The sequence below is a fragment of the Oryctolagus cuniculus genome, chromosome 12, assembly GCF_051225735.1.
Source record: "Oryctolagus cuniculus isolate XC-2025 breed Fujian yellow rabbit chromosome 12, ASM5122573v1, whole genome shotgun sequence".
Classification (NCBI taxonomy): Eukaryota; Metazoa; Chordata; class Mammalia; order Lagomorpha; family Leporidae; genus Oryctolagus; species Oryctolagus cuniculus.
In genome coordinates, this window is record NC_142878.1 from 2,291,744 (window position 1) to 2,301,018 (window position 9,275).

At 57.0% G+C, this 9,275-nt stretch overlaps 1 long non-coding RNA gene across 1 annotated transcript; it reads left to right on the plus strand.

Annotated features, from left to right (window-relative positions):
* The first annotated feature begins 274 nt into the window (after positions 1–274).
* LOC149122908 (uncharacterized) lies at positions 275–8,920 on the plus strand. Its single transcript, XR_016218631.1, has 2 exons — positions 275–2,173; positions 7,829–8,920. It is a non-coding gene; the product is annotated as an uncharacterized LOC149122908 (long non-coding RNA).
* The last annotated feature ends 355 nt before the right edge of the window (positions 8,921–9,275 follow it).

Genomic DNA, 9,275 nt, shown 5'->3' on the forward strand with positions numbered 1-9,275 from the left:
TGTGTCTGTGGGCATCTGTGTGTGTCTGTGTGTATATATAAGTATGTGTGCATATCTGTGTATGTGTCTTTGTATATATCTGTGTGTGTGTCTGTGTGTGCATCTCTCTCTGTGTGCCTGTGTGCATCTTTGTGTGTGTGTCTGTGTGTGCCTGTGTGCGTCTGTGTGCATCTCTGTGTGTGTATGTGTGTGTGTCTTGTGTATATCTAAGTGTGTGTCTGTGTGTGCATCTCTGTGTGTGTTTCTATGTGTCTGTGTGTGCATCTCTTTCTCTCTGTGCCTGTGTGTATCTCTGTGTTTGTGCCTGTGTGTATCTCTGTGTGTATATCTAAGTGTGTGTCTGTGTGTGTCTGTGTGCATCTCTCTCTGTGTGTGCCTGTGTGTGTCTGTGTGCATCTCTGTGTGCCTGTGTGTGTCTGTGTATCTCTGTGTGTGTGTGTGCATCTCTGTGTGTGCCTGTGTGTATCTCTGTGTGTATATCTAAGTGTGTGTATGTGTGTGTCTGTGTGCATCTCTCTCTCTGTGTGCCTGTATGTGTCTGTGTGTGTATCTCTGTGTGTGTGTATCTCTCTGTGTGTCTGTGTCTGTGTGTGTGTGTGTGTGCATCTCTCTGTGTGTAAGGGTCTGTTGGATTCAGATGAGGTTCACAGACTGGATTTGATCTCTTAATGGGCTCTCTAATTTGTTTCTCTCTTCTCTTCCTCTCTTTCCTTCTTTCTCTTGCTTTACCAACTGTGGGGAGCAACTCAGACTAGACTAAGTTACTCGAATTAAGACTTATTCTATGCATCTGCTCTCCCACAATATGGCGCTGGGAGAGGAGTAAACAGCTTCTACCCAGCTGCCTCTCGCCAACTTGAGTGATGACCTGCAGGAGCTGATCCTGCTCCTGATTGGAGGAGAGCAGCGTACTCGGCGTGTGGGTAGCAGAGTTGGGATTGGCGGAAGAGGACTATAAAGGAGGAGAGAGACAACATGCACCAGGAACACCTGAGGAACACCTGTGCAGCCCCCGAGAGAGCCGGCCGGCGGTGTGCCGCTCCCCCGCGGAAGTGGGGAAAGTGGCAGGGGGAACCGCCCTTCCACGGAGGTGGAGGGGTCGGCAGCCAACCCGGGAAGAACCAGCAGCAAACCCGGGAAGGGCCGAGCAGACGAAAGAACAGCGCAGGGTCCTGTGTCGTTCCTCCACGAAGAGGGGGAGCAACAACCAACCAGAAAGATGCTGCGGTGGTCACATTTGTGTTTCCTGCCCCTGGCTCACGGAAGAGATCCCCGACCATCACACTTTTCTCTTTCACGCTCAGAGCTTTGGTCCACTCTGACTGGCTGCAGCGCGTGGGATGAGAAAGGGAGGTGGTTTTGTGTTTTCCGAGCGAGTGTTCAAGTGGGCTCACACCGTCTGGGGACGGCCCATCTCCCCGCAGTGCCTTTCCCTCCTTGCTCTTTTCTTAGGGAGAACATTGCCTTGAGTGGGACAAACGCGCTCAAACATCGAACAAACAAGGCGACTGCGTGCACGGACACAGCGAGGTCTCCCGCGTGGGCTACAGACAGGCAGGTGCAGAGACGCATGCATCGCAAGCCAGCCCTTGCATCACGCTCTTTCTGCGCATGCGGAGAAATGTCCGGAAGACGTCAGCACGGCTGGTGCTGTCATCTCCAGCCGGGAGACGCGGGGCAGGGTCTCAGCCTCCTCCTCCCCGCTTTTCCATTTACCGCTCTCTGCAGCCTGCGCCTGCTCTGCTGAGCGGAGACGTTCGAAGTCCTGGCCGCGTCCTCGCTTCCCTCAGCAGCCGTGCGTGGGGGCTGTGAGGCAGCGGTTTGCTTGTGCTGAGTCGAGGACGTCTCCCCGACTCCCGATTTCCAAGTCGTCCCTGGGCCCCGTTTCTGCTTCCTCCTCCCGGATGGAAGGAAGCGTCGGGGTGAGCTCCGTGACCTCGCGCTACAGCCTGCTTCTCTGGCCTCTGCGTCTGCACCGCCGGACGTGAGCTCTCTGCGTCGCTGTCAGCTCTGAAATTCTGTGACCTCGTAATATTTACGCACGCTCTGCGCGTGCGATCCTCCCGTCCCCTTCTAGCCTGGCTGGCCAATCCATCCCGATGGGCGGGGACCAGAGTTCTCCGAGCACGCCCTCTGCCCGCTCGCCTGCTCCACAGAGCAGGACAGGACTCAGGTAATTCGTGCTTAGGAAGTGTCAGAGTCGGCAAGCAGTGGGGCGGGTGCTGGGAGTGCAGGATGCCCTAAGCCCGGACTAGGCAGCTTTCAGCCTTTGTTCTGTCGGATGCTGGAGTAGCGTACTCCCCCCGCTACAGTTTTCTGAGTGCTAAGTGTTTTTTAAGATTTATTTATTTATTTGAAAGTCAGAGTTACACAGAAAGAGAAGAATGAGAGAGAGAGAGAGAGGTCTTCCATCCGATGGTCCACTCCCCATTTGGCTGCAACGGCCAGAGCTGCACCGATCCAAAGCCAGGAGCTTCTTCCAGGTCCCCCACGGGAGTGCAGGGGCCCAAAGACTTGGTCCATCTTCCACTGCCCTCCCAGGCCATAGCAGAGAGCCAGATCAGAAGTAGAGCAGCCGGGTGCTGAACCAGCGCCCATATAGGATACCGGCGTTTCAGGCCAGGGTGCTAACCCGCTGCCCACAGTGCTGGCCCCTGAGTGCTAAGTTTTTAATACGACTGCAGCTGTTTTTCCTGATTTTGTGAGTGCCGTGCTGTCGCACTCTGAGTTTCCCCAGGCTGGCGAGTTCAGGTCTCTGAATGCAGTTCGGGTTTGCAGATGCTGATTTCCACACAGCCAGGGCGTTCAGTGCAAGCTGCCGTCCTCGTCACCCTCAGCCTGGGCCTGCTGGAGAGAGTGCGAATCTGGTTCCACGGGAATCCTGGTCCTCAGCGTGCGTCTGAGTACTGGATTCCGGGGGGCGGGGGGGTGGGGAGGGCATTTAGAGCAACTCTGTGTCGACCAGGCGTGGTTTCCCAGGTGACAGGCTGCCCCTGGAGGCTAACACCGGAGTGAGACACAGCCTTGTAACGCACGCTCATTGCAGGAATGAGGGAAAGAGCAGGAGATGAGCGTTCCCTCTGGTCCTCCCACCGGGAGGCGACAACCGCAGGACTCTGAGGTGGCACTCCCTGCTCTGTGCTGTGACGCCCCTCACCCACCCCCTCTGCAAAGCCTCAAGGCTTTGAAACGCAGGTCAGAGTTCACAAAGCTGGCGAGTGAAGCTCTGGGAGGTGAATATATAGCGCGGGGGGGCCATGAGGAGAGGGGGGAGCCAGGCTGCCCTCTCCCAAGGGAACTGTGAGCCAGTGGTGGGAGGGGCACACAGGGCTTCTGCTAGAGGCAGATAAGGGACTGTGGTGACCCGAGGGGACAGTCCTGCGCTGCCATGCAGCCTCTGTGGGAGTGAGCACCATCTGCTGCTGGCCACGGAGCCAGAGGGAGAGGCGTGAGGCCTGCTGACCCCTGCCCACTGTGGGTAAGGGCCAGGGGCAAAGTCAGTGGCTCCCCTGGTGCCATGTGCTAGGAGGGCCCTGGGAGGGCAGCCAGCGGCTCTGACACACGGCTCTGCCGCTGCGTGGGCCGTCTGTGCTGGTGTGAGGACCCGGTGAGCCCATGTGTGACCCCTCCAGGCACAGCGGGAGGCCGCGGTGGGGGACCTGGTTCTTCAGTGGAGGCAGCTCTCCCAGGCGCGGGCCTCACCGGAGGTGCCCGGACAGAGGTCACTCTGGAGGGCCTGTCGGGGACCTGCTGTCCCTTCGTGGCCATCGGCACTTTCCGCCATGACTACGGGGACTCAGCCGGTGACTTTAGGGCTGCAGAGTCCCCGTCTCTCGCATCGATCGCTGTAAACGCGTCTGGTTGTGATAAGCGACTTGGGTTTCGCTGGTGCTCAGCATCTGAATTTGTAGCTGTCAGCTATGGCTCGCGGCCCGGAGCCGACCACGGGAGCATCCCGCTCTGGCTTGGGCTCAGGTCGCCAGGATCATTGGCGGCCCTCGAGGCCGCCGGGCCGAGCCCACTGAGGCACGCAGTGGACTCCACATTGGGTCGGGGGCCAAAAGGTGGACCCGGGACTGTGCGAGGGTCTGGGGAAGTGCCTGCTGGCGTCCAGCCTGTGTCTCAGGGCCTGGGGTGACCTCCAGATGTGACCCTCAGCCCCCAGTAGCTCCGTCCTGCCTCTCGGGCCTCACACATGGACAGAACCATGAGACAGGACTCTTGGTTACTGACCCAGCCACAGACACACAGGGAGTGCGGGTTCCGACCACATTCTGTGAGCGCTGACCCACAGCCTCGACGTGCAGAGGTGACGGTGGCTCGGGCAGCGGGACCCCAGCACATTCGGCCGCCTGCCGGGGGAGCGTGTACTCACGGGAGTCAACACGGAGGACACAGCAAGAGGAAACTGAGTTTTTTTCTCTTTGAACTAGACATTGTTTTTTAAGAAAACTTTTAAGTTTGGGGCAAAATAGAGTGGGAAGTTCAGAGCCTTCCCCTGAGCCCTGCCCCCGCGCAGACAGCCTGCTCCCCAGTTAACAGCCCGCACCTGAGCCGCACGGTGGTTGAACCTCAATACACCTGCTGGGAAAGAACAAGGTTCCAACAGGCTGAGTGTAGATGATTCCCGAGCAGGACAGCGCCCCTTTGTGGACAGAAGGCCGCGGCGCGCTCGGCTTCCTAAGGCAGCTCCTTTGGAACAAGGAATCCGCGGGTCAGGGACAGCAGGCGGCTGCAGGTCACTCCCGCTGGGCTGGAGTGGAGGGCTCCCGTGGCAGGCCTGCTCGGAGGGTTCTGTCTGGGGATTGGCCTGTGCCCTCGCTGGTTTCTCTCGGAAGGTCAGATCTACCCAGGGCTTTGGGTAGGAGACGCAGAGACTCAGCACGGGGGCTGCATTTCCAGTCTGCTGGGGTCTGGGATAGGAACTCAGCCTCAATCACTGGCCTTGGGGACAGCGTTTGTACAGCAGCTGAGACACCACTCGGGACCCCTGCACCCATATCCAGGGCTGGGTCAAGTCCCCACGCTGCTTCCGCCCAGCCGCCTGCTGCTGTGCCTCCTGGGAGGCGGCAGCGACGTCTGAGATGCTGGGGCCCCCGCCACCCACACGGGAGACCCAGCCTGAGCTCTGGGCTCCTGGCTTTGACCTGGCCCAGCCCCAGCTGTTATGGCATTGAAGAGTGAACCAGCGATGGAGGCTCTCGCTCTCTCTATCACTATTTCAAATAAGTGAACTTAAAAAAATTAAAGTTGGTTGCTTTTAGATGACCTTGAGTTGTTGTTGGCCAACTCTTAGAATCTCTGCCCTCATGCTGGTATGTTTGACTGACCCTATTTAAACAGTTTTTTTTCCCAAAGAAATTTTATTTATGTATGTGAACGAGAAAGAGAGCGAGCCAGCAAGAGAGTGCTCCCGTCTGCTGGTTCACTTCCCAAGTGCCTGCCATGGCCCGGGCTGGGCTGCACCAGGAGCTGGGAGCTCTGTCCAGGCCTCCCATGTGGGTGGCAGGGACCCAGTCACTGCACCACCACCTCTGCCCTCCAGGGTGCACATTAGCGGCAGCCGGAGCCAGCAGTGGAGCCGGGTACTGGACTCAGCTCGTTACGTGGGAGGGGCCATCTTAGCGGGCTTCTTGCCTCCCACTGACCCTCTGTTCCCATGAATCCACCTCCTCTGGGCACCTCATAAAGGTGGAGTCATTCAGTGTTTGTCCTGTGACCGACATTTCTCTTGACATAATGCCTGCAGGTCCAGTGCCGTCGCAGGTGTCAAACGCCTTCCTAGGAAGGGGCTCGGACGGCACTGCAGGGTCGAGTCGCACCACGTTTGTTTTCCCTCACCTGTCCAAGGTCACTGGGCAGCTGCCGTCCCTTGGGTGCTGCCAAGCTGGATCTGACTAAGGACCTGTGAGTCCTCCCGCCAAGTCTCTTGTGTATATTCATAAATACAACCACTGGGTCACGTGGTAGTTCTCTCTGTAATGAACCACTCCATGTTCCACAGTGCACTGGGGATCCCAACAGTCGGAACAGACCCGGTTTCTCTGCATCCTTGCCAGCACTAGCTATTTGCTGTGTGTGTCCTTTTTTTAATAGCTGTCCTGACAGGCTATCCGAATGCACGTGAGTTGCTACCTTGCTGTGGATTAGATCCGTGACACTGAGCTCTCTGTGTGCTTGTCTGCATCGTGTGTCTTGGAGAACGTCCAAGCCTTCTGCTAGCTTCCGTTGTGCTGATGTCGTCTTGTGTTAACCTCGAGTGAGACGCACAGCTCCCTGTGGTCCTCTCCTATTCAGGGGTCGCATTCTCCTTCTGTCCACTGTGCCCTTTGCCTCACAGAGGCTTCTAATGCGACGTAGTCCAGTTTATCTGTATTTTCTTTTTGTTGCCTATGCTTTTCATGCCATATCCAAGAAATCACAATGAAACTTAATATCACGAAGATTTTCCCTAAGTTTTCTTCTGAAAGTTCTATTGTTTTAGCCCCTGTACTTATTTATTTATTTGAAAGGCAGAGTTACACACACACACACAGAGGTCTTCCATCCATTGGTTCACTCTCCAGTTGGCCACAATGGCCAGAGCTGTGCTGATCCTAAGCCAGGAGCCAGGAGCTTCTTCCGGGTCTCCCATGTGGGTGCAGGGGCCCAAGGACTTGGGCAATCTTCCACTGCTTTCCCAGGCCATAGCACAGAGCTGGATCCGAAGTGGAGCAGCGGGGATAGGAACAGGCGCCCCTATGGGATGCCGGCACTGCAGGTGGCGGCTTTACCTGCTGCGCCATAGCGCCGGTCCCTAGCTCCTATATTTAGATCTTTGGTCCATTTTGAGTTAATGTCAGTGCGTGGTGTAAGGTAAGGGTTGAGCTCTGTTTTTTTGCATGTGGATGCCCACTTTTCCCAGCACCGTAAGTTGAGTCAGTGTGAGTTTCTCAGAGCTGCGAAGCTGGCGGCAGCCATGTGGCCGGGACCTGGTCCCTTTCTCCTTGTTCTGGGACTCCCCACTCTTTGCTGGGGTTTCAGGTAACAGAGCCACTCCATCAGGGCGGAGGAGAGATGGGCTCACTCTCAGCACACTTCCTCTTACAGGAAGAATTTGTTCCTTTGCTCTTTTTTTTTTTTTTGATTTTTAAAAGTTGACACATAAAAATTGCTCATGTTTTGGGTCTCCATGTGATCTTTTTAAAATGTTTTATTTTATTTATTTGACAGGCAGAGTTACAGACAGTGAGAGGGACTGACAGAGGGAAAGGTCTTCCATCAGCTGGTTCACTCCCCAAACAGAGGTGATGGCTGGAGCTGGGCTGATCCAAAGCCAGGAGCCAGGAGTTTCTTCTGGGTCTCCCGTGCAGGTGCAGGGGCCCAAGGACTTGGGACATCTTCTACTGCTTTCCTAGGCTATCAACAGAGAGCTAGACTGGAACAGGAGCAGCCGGGACTAGAACTGGCACCCATACGGGATGTCAGAACTGCAGGCGGAGGATTAACCTCCTGTGCCACAGCGCCAGCCCCTCTATATGATCTTTTAAGTCACTGAACCACAAGGCGGTGGGAGGGGGGGTGTCCACAGCTTTCTGGCCAACTGGTCTCCCAGCTGCTCCTCTAGGTCTGGAGGGGGCGAGGGGCGAGGCAAGCCACACTGGCACGCCACGCCACGCACGCACCTCGCTAAGCCACAGAGCTCCTTAGGAACCAAACGTCTTCCCTCAAGGACAGAAGCTGAGCTCATGCAGTGACCTGTACGTCTTTGAAAATATGAGTTATGGAGTGATTGCTGTGGGAGGTCCACACTCGGCTACACTAATGCCTGACTGCATTCCCTCTGCAGGAACGCGGATCAGGAACCCAGATGAGTTCACATCTCAACTGCCTTCCGTGTACGTTCTACAATACCTCGGAGGGAAGTGCCGCACACACCAGGGAGCGAAACGTTCTAAAGCCACTTTCAGAGTGTTGAACACGTCACGCCTCACGCAGCACAAACCTGTGACAGCCTGTGTCGGCTGGGTCCCACGTGGTCCGTCTGCTTGGAGCCGCATTTAAGGGAGCAGGACCCAGGAGGCGGGCGCGTCCTTTCTTGCCTGCTGATTCGCAGGAGAGCGGATTCAGTTCATCGCCCTCCTCCTCCCCCCTGCTGCCTGCCTGCCACACTTCGCCCCGCCCCGCCAAAGTCGTCCTCCGGCCGCACCCCGCCCTGCCATGGCCCCTCCACTCCTTCCGCTCCCCGCCTCCTTCAGGGTCCCCTTTTCTCTGTTTTTTCCCTTCTCACAAACCTACTGATGGGCCCCGTGAGGGGTGGGGGAGCAGCACCCCTGTCCGACGACCCTCATTGCGTCACGGCCCGGCCTCTGCACGGCTCTCCTGCCTCCCCTCTGCCCCTGGATCCGTTTCCCGTCCAGGAGGCTGAACGGTCACCTAAGGATGCTGGTGGGCGGGCCCTTGCCTCTGTGGTGCGTTTCCCTGCCTGTTGCCCCCCGGACGGTCAGCTTCCACCATTTGTGGGTTGTGTGGACTTAGTCAAGACTTCACTGCTCTAAGCCTCTGTGTTGTCTAAACAGGGACGAGGTGTGTAACCCTGCAGTGCCTTAGGGATTTGAAAAATACACCTAGAATGACTTTCAAATGCTAAGCACGGAACAAGGCACCTGCTGAGCCAGCGGGTCCTGTTCAAAGCTGTTTTGATGGGGGAGAACGCGTCTCAACATGACCGCACGGGAGTGCAACTGAGCCGTCCACACTTACACGGTGATAAACCCCGCACACAGCCAGCGAGGCGGGCCTGGAAGTCACTGCCTTCCGCGCTGGGCTGGGAGCGGCGGCCGGCGCCAGGATCGCACTGCCTGTGCTGCGCTGTGCCGATTTCTAATTTCTCTTTCAGATTTAGTCCTTTAAAGGTGCTGCTGACACATTTAAGGTAAAATTCTCTGTGGAAGGATCTGCTTATCTGCAGCATCAGGGAGTGACTTCCTCCCTAAAAACCAGAGTCCCCAGGCGCTCCCACGCTGGGCTTTGCACGGGTCGGGGCTGAGTCCTCTGTGCCATCGCCGGGAGCGGAAGGGGTTCGGATCCCTCTCGCGCTGTTTTTCTCCTGGCAGAACTGAAGGAGGGCCCTGTGGCTGCCACGTCCGCGCACGGCCCCGGGGGCCAGAGCACCGTCCCCTGTAGTCACCGTGAGCGGGCGGCCGGCCTCCAGCCTCTCCCCGGGCAGCTGCCGCCCCTTTCCCAGCCACACTAGCGGTGACTTTTCCCACGTCTGCTCTCACTGTCCTAATGTT